The 16214-nt window shown below is 44.7% G+C and overlaps 1 pseudogene; it reads right to left on the reverse strand.

The window, feature by feature from the left end:
* Positions 1–1281: 1281 nt before the first annotated feature.
* Positions 1282–1377, reverse strand: LOC123577595 (annotated as a pseudogene).
* Positions 1378–16214: the final 14837 nt, after the last annotated feature.

The raw sequence follows: 16214 nt of genomic DNA on the forward strand, positions 1-16214 counted from the left end.
TCCACTTCGAATGTCCCGCACCAAACACCTGTTAGCCACGGAGCACACAGCCGAGGCAGAAGGAGGACGAACTGAAGGATCCCGCCCTCCACAGGCTTCTAGATCGGCATTGCTGCCTCTGACCCAAAGCCTTGCCAATGTTTCCCTGCACTGACTCGTGTGAAGTCGGTGGATGTGATGTTTCCACCTCTCTTATAACTCTTGCCATGTTTTGCTTTGTACCATAGTTATTTTAAACGTAGTATATTAATGTCTTCATAGATATCCATTTCTGTTGAGCGTTCTCATTAATTAGGAGCGATCTGCCGATTACTGACTTCCTTGGGAACACGGCCCTACTGTCGGCATTCTCCAGAACTCCCGTGTGTTGTGAGGTATGAATGTTTGAACTAGTTTGCAGGTATTGAACTATTTGTAAAATGCTTCTGGTTCCCTTGGGCTCAGAGCCTTACGGTGTACAGGAGCAGATCAAGGGGTCTGAGAAGTCTTGTCCTGGAGACACCTACCTAGTTTTTAAAACTTCGATAGATAGTAAATATTAAATATTGCCAGGCACTGTGCTGGATGTTATTCAAGGTGAGGAAAGGAACCTCACCTTCAGAGCAATTAGCACCCAGGGTAAAACGTCATATGGTACATAGGGAGTTACTGATTTTTTTTTCTTTTTTGACAAAATGACAGTTAATTGACAAAAGTTTATATCTTTATTTTTTTTAACGTTTATTTATTTTTGAGACAGAGAGAGACAGAGCATGAATGGGGGAGGGGCAGAGAGAGAGGGAGACACAGAATCGGAAGCAGGCTCCGGGCTCTGAGCCATCAGCCCAGAGCCTGACACGGGGCTCGAACTCACGGACCGCGAGATCGTGACCTGAGCTGAAGTCAGACGCTTCACCGACTGAGCCACCCAGGCGCCCCTAAAAGTTTATATCTTTTTTTTTTTTTTTTTTTTAATTTTTTTTTTTTCAACATTTATTTATTTTTGGGACAGAGAGAGACAGAGCATGAACGGGGGAGGGGCAGAGAGAGAGGGAGACACAGAATCGGAAACAGGCTCCAGGCTCTGAGCCATCAGCCCAGAGCCCGACACGGGGCTCGAACTCACGGACCGCGAGATCGTGACCTGGCTGAAGTCGGACGCTTAACCGACTGCGCCACCCAGGCGCCCCAAAAGTTTATATCTTTAAAGTGTACGACATGATATGTATACATTTTGAAATGACCACCACAGTCAACTTAATGAGCGTCCGTCACATAATAACCTTTTTTATTATTATTTTTTTTACTAGGAAACAGTTCGCGAGTTTGCCTATCATCCTTGCGCAGGGGGCGTGCTAATCTCTGTATCATTCCAGACATGTGCTGCCAAAGGGACACTAGTCTTCCTCTGTTAGCACAACTCTTAAATCCCCTGACCTACGAAGAAATGTAACAATTTGCCATTAGTGGTAGACATTTAAGTATACACCCTCCAATGCTGGTTTCCTTTGCCTCGCCCTCCCAGCCTCCACTCCCATAGAGGAAATTAAAGACCCTTTCCTACTTTAACTTCAAATTCATGTTTCTTTGTACACATAAATGTGACCATGTCTAAGGTCCCCTGAACCTTTTTTCTTAAAATCGATTTGAAGGAGAGGTAGGAAATTTAATATTAATGTTGTATGGTTTTTTTAAGTCTTTTGGGGTTACCCTTTATTTCTTAATTGTTTTCCTCTTCCATATTTATTTTTCCACTTAAAGCTAAATAACAAAAGGAAACGAAAGTGGAACTATTAAAAAGAAAATAATTAACAATTAGATATTTACAATACTTAGAATTTTGCTTTATAAAAATATTGTTAAAGCTATTACTCATGTTGAAGTTTTAGCGTTCATTAATGCATGTATTTTGTGCAAAATCAGCAAATTCCACATTCCCAGTTTGGCTGTTATACACACAAATTAATGAATGTACTTTAATGAGTTTGATTAATATGCAGCAGCTTAAGATCCATTTTGTATTATTAGCCCATGAAATGTTCCTCGTTGAATGCTGCTGAATCAGAATGCTGTATTTGCCTGGGAAGGCTGTCTCTCTCTCTCTCTCTCTCTCTCTCTCTCTCTCACACACACACACACAGACGCTCTTCACAAATAATGTAAAGCTAAGATTTCCATAATTATCATAATTCACTCATTAAGATATTAGCAAACTGTCACAACCACAGAAGAGTCTCTATGCATGGAATTTTCCATCTCTTGCCTTCACCCAAGATATACATGCTGTGCCTGTGCCAGAGAATGTTAAATGGAAACCCTACTTCTGCATTTTATTAGCAAATTTTGCAAACTACAAACAGCTTGAGTGTTGTATAAATTTATAGTTGTACTTGCACATTTGTGCCGGTGGTTTTCGGCATGCAAGTTTTATCTAAGAGTTTTTACTTGGAATTGCACCCAGCAATTCCAAAACCTCAAGAACTACAGGAAAATAAAATTGAAGTGCCTTTACAATTGTGTGATTTGTACATTATTTATTTCAAAACAAGATTAAAAATACTGTACTCCCAGAAACATTCTCTTCTGGTAGGAGCCACTGAGATGGAAAATTTCATCTATTTCAAACTGATTTTTTTGCCTGAATGACTCTCACGTATTTTCCTAAAACCCAGTCATGTCAAACAATTTCTTCTACCTTAATAATACTATGCAAGTAGCCAGGAAGATTCGAGTGTTGAACTGGTAGAAGGCACTTGGCCAAGTAGGTGCCCGACTGTATTTTGATTTCCTACGCTCAGACGTACTTATTCTTTTCTCATCTTCTGATCCCCTGGCTCAGCAGTACTTCTAGATAAGAATTTCTGCATATTTCTGTCCTAGGAATACTTGGCCAAATTTGAGTTAGAGAATGCATTTTAGATCAAAATCTCAAATACGAATACGGTAGCGAAACCCATTTTCCCAGTTTAGGAGGTAATAGAAGGAGCTCAAAATGGCTGACAAAGGGCACATGTATTTTCAGTGTCCTTCCCAAGATGCCATTTGTGCCATCACAATGCCTCTAGTGACAGGAGTGCTCCTCATCTTCTTAAAGATGACTGGTCTATGACAGAGCTACCTGGTTGCGATATAAGGAGTCAGATTTCAATGAAAGAATTGATGCTTTTTCTTCAGCCTTTTCTCTCAAGTAAAAAACTATTTTTGGGGGGGGGGCCTCAGTGGCTCAGTCGGTTGAGCGTCCGACTTCGGCTCAGGTCATGATCTTGCGGTCTGTGAGTTCGAGCCCCGCGTCGGGCTCTGTGCTGATGGCTCGGAGCCCGGAGCCTGCTTCCGATTCTGTGTCTCCCTCTCTCTCTGCCCCTCCCCTGCTCATGCTCTGTCTCTCTCTCTCTCTCAAAAATAAAAATAAAAACATTAAAAAAGATTTTTTTAATTAAAAAAATAAAAAAAATTGTTTTTTGCTTCAACTACTATTGTCATTGACTCACCACCTTCTCTGGTGACATACATAATTTTTAAAAGAACTGATTTTAAAATAGCATGTAAAATTTTCTCATAGAAACCACTGCTAAGCAGGAAAGGTAATGGGAATGTATGCTTTGGATGGGTCCTTATCATGATCTTGAATTAACAAGATAAAGAATGTGGTATAAGTCTTAATCTATGATCTCAAGAAGTATATGAGAGAGCTACAGAAGTAAATTCAGACTTGGAAATTTAGGATTTTCTTTGTAGGAAAAAGATGACAATGTTAGCAATGGCTGGTCAGTCTTCTCAAATGGCTGTCAGCTACTTTGATTCTACTCAACAAATCAAAGAAGCCGTCATTTTTCTAAACAGCAGGGGTGAAAAAAAAAAACAACATTCTGAACTAGGTTCTTGATCCACTCACACTCATGAAGAATCTTCTGGGTGAAGGAGTATGATGCTTCCCATGAGAGCCCTGGACCATCTACAGAGAAAGAGGGACGTGGCCAGTTAAGCCTTCCCCGAATGACCACGTAACTCATTTTCTGATAACAGAAAATTGAAAAGGCATAAGTCCCGAGCCTTTTCTTTTATGATGCCCCATTTGCAATAAAGAGGTCATCAGAAAAATGGATTCTTATTTGCTAACCTGACACATGCCGTCCAGGGATTAGAAGGAGATAATTTGTCAATACTGTCAGCCAAATGCAGCTGTGGTCCCATCCATTACCTAAGGTGTATTTTCATTTTTCCCAATTCCAAGATGTTTGTTTAATTAAAATGAAAAATGGAATGATCATGCTCCCTAGAAGGTCATTTTGTCTCCTTCCAGCGGTTGAGTGACATACTTCTAACTTTGTAAAGTCACTTGTTTACAATTTAAAGTTTAGTTACTGCACAACGTGCTTACCTGTATGTAGTAGCTAATTTGCCGTGACAGAGGAGAAAGAGAACTCAGTACCACTAAGTCCTGTGAAGAAAGCACACTCAACAGCATTCTGTCCCCAGTTTGGGGGAATCGTATGTTGTGCGTGTATCGGTAGGGCTCTGTCGTAAATGGTAGGAGGCCTTTTCACTATTTTAGGCAGAAAGGGTGCTTTACGGGGAATTGGGAACCTGAACGTGCATTAGAGGGTTTAGAACAACAGGCTCTCCACTGACCTCCGGGAACCACTCCCAGGACCACTTTGCAGAACCCGGCGTCCAAGGACACCGAATCGGGAAGCTGCCGTAGCAACTGTCACCCCCAGGGTCATGGCAGATCTCTGACTTTAGCTGCCTTCCAGGCGTCAGGAGGCCACCAGTGCAGTTGTCGGGTCCAGGAGATCGCCGCCTAGGCTGCAGTCTGCTGAGAGAGTGCGGCCCAAGGTCTTTAGGGCCACGCTGAAATCGGCAAGAGGAAAATGGATGTCCCCACCCTGCTTCTCCCTCCCCTGAACCGGGCTCCACAAACAGGTCTCAGGAGCTTGCCTCTGATTGGCCAAACCTAAATGGCTCCTTTAACTGCACGGGAGCCTGGGAAATGTGCATTTTGTTTTGTTTTAATTTTCTGGACTTCTCAATCCGGGAAAGCATGCTCATAGGAGGTTAGAACAGAGTTGAGCTAGTTTACCAAATCTACTCCAATACCCGTAGACTCACTTTCTGCTACTGGTGACCAGGCATAAATTCCTTCACCGGTCCCTATTTTTAACAAACTGGTGTTATTCCTCCTTTTATCTTTTTGGGGATTTTCTACTAGTTTTCTTAAAGTCTTTTCAGATTGTTCTATGACTTCCATCTCACCGGGAGTAAATAAGTCCTGATGTGGTAGGCAGAATAAAGTCCTCCTGCAAAGATGTTTATGTCCTAACTGCTTGGAACCTGTGAACATGTTACATTACGTGGAGAATTAAGGTTGTTCTTTAAAAACGATTTTTTAAATTTATTATTCTTGAGAGAGAGAGAGAAAGCACGTGAGCAGGGAAGGGGCAGAGAGGGGAGGGGAGAGAGGATCTGTGTGGACAGCAGAGAGCCTGATGCGGGGCTCGAACGCATGAACCGTGAGATCATGACGTGGGATGAAGCTGGACACTTAACTGACTGAGCCACCCAGGTGCCCCGAGAGTTAAGGTCGTTAATCGGCTGCCTTTAAGACAGATTATCCTGGATTATCCAGGTGGGCCTGGTGTAATAACAAGGGTCCTTAAATGTGGAAGAGAGAGAGAGAAGAGGAGTGCAGAGTGTTGTGGCGTGAGAAAGACTCAACGCTCTGTTGCTGACTTTAAAGATGGAGAGGAACCATGAGCCAAGGAATCCAAGGAATGCAGGCAGCTTCTAGAAGATGGCAGGGACGAGGTAGTGGAATCCCCCCCAGAAAGCAATCAGCCCTAATAGCACCTAGATTTTAGCCCACTGAGAGCCAGTTCAGATTTCTGAACTACAAAACTGGAACAATAAATTGGCGGGGTTTTTTAAGTTTATTTTTATTTATTTTTGAGAGAAAGAGAAAGAGAGAGAGAGAGAGAGAGTGAGCACAGGTGGGGGAGGGGTAGAGAGAGGGAGAGAGGATTCCAAACAGGTTCCACGCTATTGGGCGCAGAGGCTGACTCAGGACTTGATCTCATGAACTGTGAAATCATGACTTAAGCCAAAATCGAGTCAGACGCCTAATCTACCGAGCCATCCAGGCGCCCCAAACTGCTGTTGTTTTAAGCCATTACATTCGGGGCAATTTGTTACAGCAGCAATCAGAAACCGATACATCCTACGGCTGAGTTCGCTGGCTGCGTTTCTGCCCACTACTTCGTCCGCATGAGCTTTGACATTAAAAAAAAATTTTTTTAATGTTTATTTATCTTTGAGAGAGAGACAGAGTGTGAGTGGGGGAGGGGCAGAGTGAGGGGGAGACACAGAATCTGAAACGGGCTCCAGGCCCTGAGCTGTCAGCACAGAGCCCGACGCGGGGCTCGAACTCATGAACCGTGCGTGAGATCATGACCTGAGCCGACGTCGGACTCCCGGCCGACTGAGCCACCCAGGTGCCCCGAGCTTTGACATGTCAGTTTTGGGGTTCATCTTGAGTGGGGTTTTCCCCTGCTCTCTGTACTTTTCTCACTTTGTCAACCTGTCTGTGGACACACAGAAGCTCCCTGGGACCCCAGGTTATAACCTGGTAATTCCAAGCCCTGTCTCACAGTGATACCCGTGCTGCCCCAGGGTTAGCCGGGGGACCGGTGGGCAGCATGGTCCAAGCGCTGCCATGTCAGGGAACAGCAACTGGAGATTCTTCTGGCTCCTTTTACACGGTAGAAAGCATGACCCAACCGTTGGTCGTACGTAGGAAGCAAAGCTGTGGTTCCCAGCTCTACATAGGATATGCCTGTCCAGGCTGCCCTGCAGGAGTCAAATCTTCACCCCCCTGCCTGATTTAGTGTTAAAGCTCTGTAGGCCTCTGGCTCATGACACACTTTGCTTTGTGGTTCTGTTTCTGGCCCATCAGTAGCTCATTTTTTTTTTTTTTTTTTAGCATAGCCATACTTTTCAATGTATATGTAATATATAATATAATTTATAAAATACACACAAAATACTGGCTGCATATTTTGTCCTTGCTGTTGTTCTGAGCAGAGGGCAGAAAGGCCGGGCACCACCTTGACCACAAGACAGCCGCGCGGGGGGTGCGTGATTAACATTTCACGGAACACTGTGCACAGGTTGAAGAGAAAACAGAGCGAGCGGTTAGGTATTTCTGTTGCCATCAGTGATTGGCTTTCTGCATTCCCAAGGATGCACAAATTTCTTCCGCAAATAATACCCTTTTGGCAAAGGCTTGGCTGGTTGGAAATTGTGAGGGAGAGTTTCATCGTATTGCACTTTAAAGTGGTCGTTCCAGAAATTCATCTTAAAACTTGCTATTTCGGGAAGCCTGGCTCAGCTTCTCCACTTTCTCTGGAGTCCATCAATTCCGTAAATTGGCTAGGCGTTGCTCGAGGATGATTGTTAGGGTCAGGACGGGGAGGAACAGAACACCAGGTGTCACGTTACAAAAGGTGGCATGAATCCCTTGTTTAGTCATGTACTTTAAGAGTGTGGAAAGTAGCTGTTCCCAGTTAACACCCGAAGTGCTCATTAAACTGATTTTCTGTTGGGAATGATTCCCCCCAAAATGTCTCAGGCTATCAAGTAGCTAAAATTCTATCAGGATTATGATACCCACTGAGTTACAAGTTATAAGAAATGATACTTGAAATAAAGGCTTTGCAGGCAAATTAAAATAGCAATAATTTCAGTTAATGTAATGATATCTTTTTTTTTTTTTTAAATCCCTTAATATCATTCAGCCAAAATTACATATTTGGGAAAAAAAAAATGAGCTACTAAAGAAGATTTCCTAATTGTATGTAATATGCCTGCAGGCATATTGCGGATGTAATTCAGACGCCTGGACACAGAGGAAGATGGGCTCTGGTGATGATATTGTGCAACAGAACTACATTTCAGTCCCCAGCAGTCATCATGTAAAATGATTGCCCGGAGAAAGGAAGCCGGGAGTGTGTTACAGCTTCCACAGTAAGCACTGTAATCCTGGCTGCACTCTGGAGATCATATTTTCACATGTGCAGGCTTCTCTGTGAGCTCCCGAGCCTTGCAGATCGCATCTTGACATCTAGCATCCCAGTATTTTGCAAGTGATGGCACTTATTTTCCCGAAATTCAATGGAGTCTCTTGCTCTCTTTGTTTTGTTTATGCCAACGTGGTATTCTCTCCGCCAATTCATTCTGGCTCGCTCCTCGTCTCCTCTGCAGGCTAACAAAGCCCCGAGCTGCTTCTTGAGGTGAAAGCAATACTTAAACCAAGCATGAATCCTTCTAACCATTTACAACTAGAAGTAACCGTTTTAAGACTTTGTTGTTGTTTTTTTTTTTAACTCTACATTGTTGTGCTACAAGTTGTTGTCGAGCGATCTGTCAATTAAGGTTTTTATGGTTACTATAGTTCAAGGGCCACGGTAGCGGGCATCGAATTTCCTGTTGGTGCACATGTGATCTTGACAAGCAACTAAAACTATGTTCGGAGGTGTGATCTAACTCAGGTGAGTAAATTTAGTTCTTGTTTTTGTTTTTTTTTAAATGCCCAGGCAGGGTTCACAAACCATACTGGCCAAGGCTCATATAACAGTAGGTCTCATGGTGGTCCCTCCAGCCCTCCCCTGTCCAAATCCCGTGGTTTCTTTTCTTTGTTCTTGCTGGCTCAGGGGTCAGATACCATCATCTCTGACATGCTGATTTTAGTCTTCCGGAGATAAAGGCTCAAAACCCATCTGGGCCATATTGTTGTGAGCTCGGCTTTCTTACCAGCGTCAGAGCTCATGACGGTGCCTTTTTCTTCAGCAAGGTTGGTTCCGTTTCTATCCTCCCATGTTTCTTTTATGCTGGGCTAAATGCATTCCACTGGGGCAGCTGGGACAATGGATTCCTTTATTAGTCTGGTTGGCTTCTGGGATAGCCATAGCTCTAAATAGGCTTCTTGGCCGGTGAGTCTGAGCTCAACAGTTCAGCCTCCCTTCTAGGCCTGCAGTCAATTTACGCCTATCTCCCCAAACCCTCAGAGCCAGCTTCGTGATGGCTTTTCAATTGGATCTCGGCACTAGCAAAGGACAGCTGTGGGCTTTAGCCTGTCATTTGGCCTGAGTTGTCACTGGGTTGGGCTTAATACATCCAAGGGAAAACCCGGAGATGGGAGAGCAGGAAGGAACAAACAGTTGTTTCTCTGGCCCCCGTCAAAATTCTCTTCAACTGTTTCCAAACACTGGGTGAGGCACTCAGTGTTCAGGATCAGCTCAGGCTCAAGTCTTTCCAGAAGACAAAGGAAGATGAGGACCCGTCCTCACCTTCAGGGCAGGCTTTGTAAGAAGACCTTCACCTCACTGCAAAGGTTGGGCAAGATGCCTTCAGAACAAGAAAGCCCCCCTGCGTTCGTTTGTTTCCTAGGAGAGCCCACTGAATAATGGGACCATCCTAGCCAAGAGGATGTGGTGGGCACTAGCTGGTATGACCCACATCGGATACTGTGTGAAGATCAAGCTTGGGTTTTTTTCAGGTGACAACATGATGCTTAGACGAAGGTGCAGAATTAGGCTCCACTGGGTTGACACAGACTACCCCTGACCTCTTATCATTCCCTGTTACCACAGAGCTGCCTTCCTGTCTTTACCCTCTGTGTGAAATAAAGATAGTGGGTATAATCCTTTCTCCCTTCACAAGAGAAGGAGTTCAGGCAGACGTTTATGTACTCCGTCTGACTTCTTGTCTGTTGAGCTATGGGTGTGTAGCCTTCCGTCTGAAATGGGTGGGAAAGAGACATTCATGTCACAGAAGAACCTTTAGACTAGGACTCTGAATATGAAGGATTTGATTTGTCACTCATGAGACAGTGTCCCTTAGTTCTCAGTTGCCTCGTCTGCAAAGAGAGTTGACATATGTGAAAAAAAAAAAGCTATGAGGGCTTCCCAGTTTTGTTGAGATCACAAAAGGGCTGTGAAAGCTCTCAGAAAGAAGTCTACCGACACGTGTAAGGAATACCTAGTAAGCAGCAGACTATGTGCCAGACCCCGCTAGTCTCTACAGATTGGAAGTGAAGAAGGACACCGACCCCGCCTCATGGAGACCAGTGCTTTCAGCCACGAGAGGTAAAGTCACAGCCCCAAAGACAAAACATCATTGTAAGTATCATCTTCAGTTAGGGACTTTAATTCAGTCTCCCATGTTGATGCAGGTAGCTTAATTCCAAGTAACGATGCATATGCTTCTTTTCCTCCACCTCTGCCTAGTTTCTCCCCACCCCCCCCCCCCATATCTTCTTCTTCCTGCAAAACTGAAGTCGTTTTGCTTCAGTTGGTACCGAGAAATATGTCGGGGATCGGGGAAGGCTTGTTGCAGAGGGGACATCTTAGTTGAGACCTGAAGTTTGAAACGGATTTGATGAGGCCAAAAGGGGAGAAATGATGGAGGAAGAAGCCTGGGCTAAGAGAAAATAGCGTGTGCCAAAGCCCAAGGATGAGAGAGAACACTGGACATTTGGAGAAATGAGAGTAATTTGAGGTCATCGTAGTAAAGAGTCTAAAGGATGGAGGGAAAGAGATGGAAAAGATGAACATTTCCGTTATCTGGATGACAGGTGTGTGGGAGAGAGGTTAGGTTTGCTCTGTGCAGCTAGCCGGCTCTGGGGGCACAACCAGAATCCAGGAGTGGAAATTCCAGGGAGAAGGACATAGACTAAAAATCAAGCTACAATCATGGCTTCCACTTAGCCCTTCCGGTATCCCAGATACTATGTGAAGGATTTTATATCCATTGGATTTTATATCTCGTCAGATCCTCTAAACAACCCTACGACATAAGTGTCATGAGAGGTTAAATTAATGAGCTCAGGGTCACGCAGCAAGGACAGGGTAGAGCTCGGATTCCAAAATTGCTTCTCTCAGTCACCACCCTCAAACGGCTTCCTTGTGAGGAGCGTGTTGTTACAGAACAAATGGATGGCTCTGAAAGTTGCCGATCGTTACTGGGATATTGTAGAGGGTCTGAGCCTTAAGAGAATCGGGAACCTGCTGAGGATCTTCCCATTGTGAGATCCAGGGATTCAGGGACACGTCAACAGTTGTTAGATACAGAAAACAGTCCTGAGAGACAACCACCTTCTGCATTTCAGGCAGCTTTATGTCATGTGTGATGGCCCTCCTGGGGTACCTTTAAGGGGGGGGCGTTCTCAGGTTCCATCACTGCAGTAAAGAGCACTGAAAGTGAGGCAGAGTGAAATGGACCGAATTAGGGCAGCTCAGCCCTCCAATAAAGACCATGCATCTTTCACAAACATCTGCTTTAGCTAATGCTGGCCTTGGGCAGTATTAAATTATGTATTCAGCTCTTAAACTATCACAGATTCATGTTTCGAGAACATAACCATGAGAAAATATTGCACCACTAGCAGAAACAAAACAGCTCTGCTCATTTTGCATTAAATTTTTTTTTTTTTTGGTGAATTTTGATAATAATTCTTCATTCTCTTTCAAATTAAAGGGCATTGTGGGAGACCAAATAGGTCAGGATGCATAGGCATTTTTTTTCTTCTATTGACTTATTGAAAAAAGGATAAAAAATTGCCTCTTTTGCTCACCATTCAGTGAAGGGTATCCAAATAGCAAATAACAATAAATTATACAATGAATTTGGGCATGTTAGAGGTAGAGAGACCTTAGAGAGCATTCCAAATGTGTTTCCTAGAACTGCCTCTTATTTATAATGAAGTGCTTCTCTAAGGTCAAAAATCATGACCTTCTTGAAATATATCCTGGGGAGGCTGGCTCCCAGCCCCGTTCCAACAGTTTCTTAAAACGCGAACAGTCGTGGACTATCACAGTATGAGGACTTTACCTGTGAATTTGAGAGAGAGAGAGAGAGACAGAGGCAGAGACAGAGACAGAGAGAGACAGAGAGGGGTGTTGGGGGAAGGCAGGAGGGCTCTTGTGTCATCAACCCTGACATATTTAGCCATCAGTAGTCGGGAAATAGTATTTGGAGTTCATCAAAATATGTGCTTCTCAGAAATCTCAATAAAATAAAACATCCAGAGTCTTCAACAAAGGTGTCCTGTGTGATGGCAACCCAAGATCCTAGATCCTGATGGAAGACATTTTCCATAGCAACGATGAGTGCAGGTGACCTTCTGAGGCCAACTCCAAAAGTGTTGATTGTCCTCTCTCTATAGCTGAGACAAGACATTTCATCGCCTGTCCCTTTCCCTCCGAACACATAGTGATGCTCACAACTTCTAAGTACTTGCTCAGTTAAAAGCCTGCATTCTGGACTCCTTCTGGTTCTTTCCCTTCTTACATGAAGGGAAAAACCCATCCCACCTATGTATCACCAACACGTGCAGAGCATATACTCTTAAAAAGTTGTGACAAACCGAATTTTTGAAAATCGTAGTCAAAGGCATTACTTTCGCAACCATCGTTTCCAGCCTTACTCCCTCCATAAATATTTAAATATGTTTTCAGATCATTCTTGTTTAAAGAAAGATATACCAACAGCCTTAAAAAAAAAAAAAGGATCTTTCTGGCAACTTGAAAATGTAGTTGTATACAATAAATAGTAAAGATTTTACAGCAAATGCCCTGTAAGTAACAGAATATCTGAGCTGGAATAATCATGTCAGGGAGCAGGCAGGTGGGCAGATGATTTTTCTTAGATAGAATTCAACCCGCTAATACCAGCCGCAGTCCAAATGAGACAACTGCTGTGGGTCAAGGCAGGGAAGACTAAACTGTACAAAGACAGTTAGAGCTGCAGTAAACTGAAAACATCTCTGCTCATTTCCTCTCTGGTCTAACGCGCGCAGGAGAGGCATTGATCTTTGCCAGCCAGTCTTAAACACAGTCTGGAAGAGGAAGATGAATTAAACTCAGCCGAAGCTTGCTTGCTCCCGGGCTTCTGGAGAGGAGGGAAGGGTTTGGCGTGGGGGACGCCGGGACTGACGGCGTCTGCAGGTGGGCAAGTGGAGGGATGCCGGTCTGTGCCCGGAGGTCATCAGAGGTTAGGACTTCCAGACCTGACCCCACCCAGACCCAGCAGGAAGTGTCTCAGCATGCATGGCAGTCCAACTGGCGAGGCCTTTCGGACCCCTTGATGACCCTGTACCAGGGCTTAAGTGGCTGGAGGAGGCGTAGAAACCAATGCGAGGTTCTTTTTGACAATGCTTTTCTGTCTAAGGTCTTCAACTAGTCTAAGCAATGGTTGCATCGCATCCATTAAGTCAAGCTGTCCAGACTCACACGAGTGTCTTTGTCAAACATGTTATTCCTCCAAGTCAGCCCCAAACCTGAGATCCGTAGGGTGTCCTGCCAATATTTGGTTTCCTTGTTTCTCCAAAAGCCATTTTTCAGGTTGCATGTTTCTGTACGTGCGTTAAAAACTTAAGACGTCCGTCAAAAACCTTCCATTTAGTATGGTTTTTTGCGTCTGTCTTCTCACGGAAAGGGACATGCTTTGTTTTCTTTACTGTTTATCTTCCTTCATCTGGCAAAGCCTGAGCCGTCCCGTCTGCCCCCAGCGATTTAGGACAGGGAGGGAATTAATATCAGGGCTTTGTTTAACAGCAGTGTTACATCTGCCATTAGACGACTTTTACTTCCTCTCTGAGCAGAAGAGAAACTGTCTTTCCTCAACCAAAATGTCAGATGAACGGAGGCCTTAAATAAGAACATGAATTTGACCTTTACCAGATGTCTTTATTCTTTAGCATTTTTCAAAGATACACACTTGAAAGAGTGAAGAGTTAGTGATATCCAGCACGGAGAGCGTATTGCCTGTTGTTTCCAAGATGCCCGAGGCTTTGTTATGTGAACAAAATGACTATTTCCGTCATAACAGAGCACGATTATTTATTCACCTAGCAGAGCAGAGGAAATCATTTTAAAACCAAAAACACGAAATGGGTTGTCCCTACCACAAACTACCCCCCCCCCCCCCGCCGCCCCGAAGCAGGAATCTTAACTTCGTAAGTAGAACCAGACCCTTACTCCATGCTCTGCCCAGCACAAAAATTACATGGCTTTTAGCTTTAATGGCCTTTTAGGCTTGTCGCCAGAAGAAGTTCCAGAAAAACTTCTCTGGTCCCCATTTGCCCTCTCAGCCCGGCTCTTTGGAAGCAGGGAGGAGAGCCGCTGGAGAGCATCCAGAGCGGCTCTGTGAAGTGGAGGCCAAAGAACCACTTCGCACAACTGGGAGGAGAGAAAAAGGAGCCCCATGACCATAGTGAGTCAGACTGGAACAGAGCGGGTTTGCGGACGGTGGGCACAACTACCGACACCATCCGGGCCAGCGCATCCCGGCGAGGTGGGGCTGCAGGAAACCCCAGCGGTGTGGCAGGGGCCCTCCTCTCCATCACTCTGTTGATCTCCTCTGGTTTCTGTCTTCCAGAAACAAACATGGCCTTTGATGCCTAGACATTCTCCCCTCCATTAGCTCCGAGGAAGGACACGCATCCGTCGCCCACGTGATAACGCCATCGTCGGTTGGTTTTCCTCTCCAAACATTAGATTCTCTCCTCATTCATTCGGTGACTCTTTATGTGCTTCTGGGCGCACGAAGAGATCCCGGGGTTGAATTCCATTCAGTACTTGACCTCAGAGAGCTTAAAGTTACCCAGAGAGATCAGAGGATGGCACAAAGGACAGGGGTAGCCATCACGATTTGTTCAAGTGGGTGAGGGCCACCAGGAAGGCCCCGGAGGGACAGCAGTTCTGTAGTGGTCAAAGATGGCCCCAGGGAGAAGCCAGCACCTGAGTCCATCTTGAAGGCCCTTTGAGTTGAGATACGCAGAGGCTCTGGGCAGGCATCCCAATTTGAGCTGATGAGGAAGCGGGAAGAATCGTTTTCTCTCCACTTCCTCCAGTCAGGTCAGTTCCTAAGGGAGCTGGAAAATGCTTCAGCAATGCCGGTGGCTGTGCTCCAGGCACTTGCTTCCCCTCACAGCCAGCTAGGTTAATTTTTTTTTTTTTACAGCTGGCACAAATAGACAAAAATAAAACAAAAACTTAAAATGATCTCGATTTGAGGAACTTAAAAAAAAATTTTTTTTAAAAAAACAAAGAGGAAAGTGCCCTGTAGCTTCCATACATAATTTGGCTGCGTTCTCAATCACACCTAGATGATCTCTGGGCCCCGCCTTGGAGTTGCTAGAATGTTCCGTACGTCTGAGAGAGTCTCAGACACAACAGGAAGACTAGAGCTCCTCCGTGGAAGCCTCTGGAGATGGAGCTTGTGTGACTGTTATCAAAATAAAGGATGATTCCTGAGAAACAGACACCTGTGAACAGCGTGACAAACTTACACCTCGGATTTCACATGAACAAACCCAAACCTGTGACTGGAATGTTCTCACAGTTATTTAAGTTCCCAGAGTGTGGCGAGTTTTCTCCTAACCATATCATTATTGTTGAAATGTAAGAAAAGGCCAACCGAGAAATGACATCCTTCGGAATAAGTGTCCAAGCACGGGCACTTCCAAACCTTCCAAATATAGGACAACATGGTTAAATCATTTTGACTACAGGCATAAAATAAAAATTAGTATAAAATATTGAATGTTTATGAGCACGACTCTGCTTTTTAACAATTTCTAATTTAGCAGTCAAAATTGTCCCATAGTCACTCTCCTAAATACATGAAGTTCACTCAGTTTCACCTTCAGGCATTTAATGGCAAAAGGCCGTAGTATCTTTAGCCACATTTGAAATATTAGCTGTACAGTCAAGCAAACTCTGCCACTGAGGCCTTTCCTTCTCTGTTCCCTGGTCTCTCGATGGCACATGGGAGGACAGCAGGCAGGGTGGCAGTGGACAGAGAGTGCAGTTCCATTTCGTGGAACAGACGTCAGCTACACCCTGGAGTTTCTGTTTTTAGCAGAACTTAAAGGATGGCTTGGAGAAAGTCAGGATGTTTAATGGGAAGGGTTTTGAAGGTTGCAGAGGCCCTTATGCAGACCTCCCCATGCCAGGGAACAGCACATTCCTCACGTTTGTGTCGTATAAATGTCTGTAGCGGTGACAGCTCGCATGGGGGCAGGCCAGGTGGAGCAGGGGAGGGGGCTGTCCCCTCAGGCCATGCTAGGAGGCCCCACTAGCACTGCCCCCCTTTCTGAGACACTGCAGCCCCCAGAAAGTCCACTTATATTACAGTGTCTCACCAGGGCGACATGGGCTGGTTAAGAGCTTGACGGAAAC

The sequence above is a fragment of the Leopardus geoffroyi genome, chromosome D2, assembly GCF_018350155.1.
Source record: "Leopardus geoffroyi isolate Oge1 chromosome D2, O.geoffroyi_Oge1_pat1.0, whole genome shotgun sequence".
Classification (NCBI taxonomy): domain Eukaryota; kingdom Metazoa; phylum Chordata; class Mammalia; order Carnivora; family Felidae; genus Leopardus; species Leopardus geoffroyi.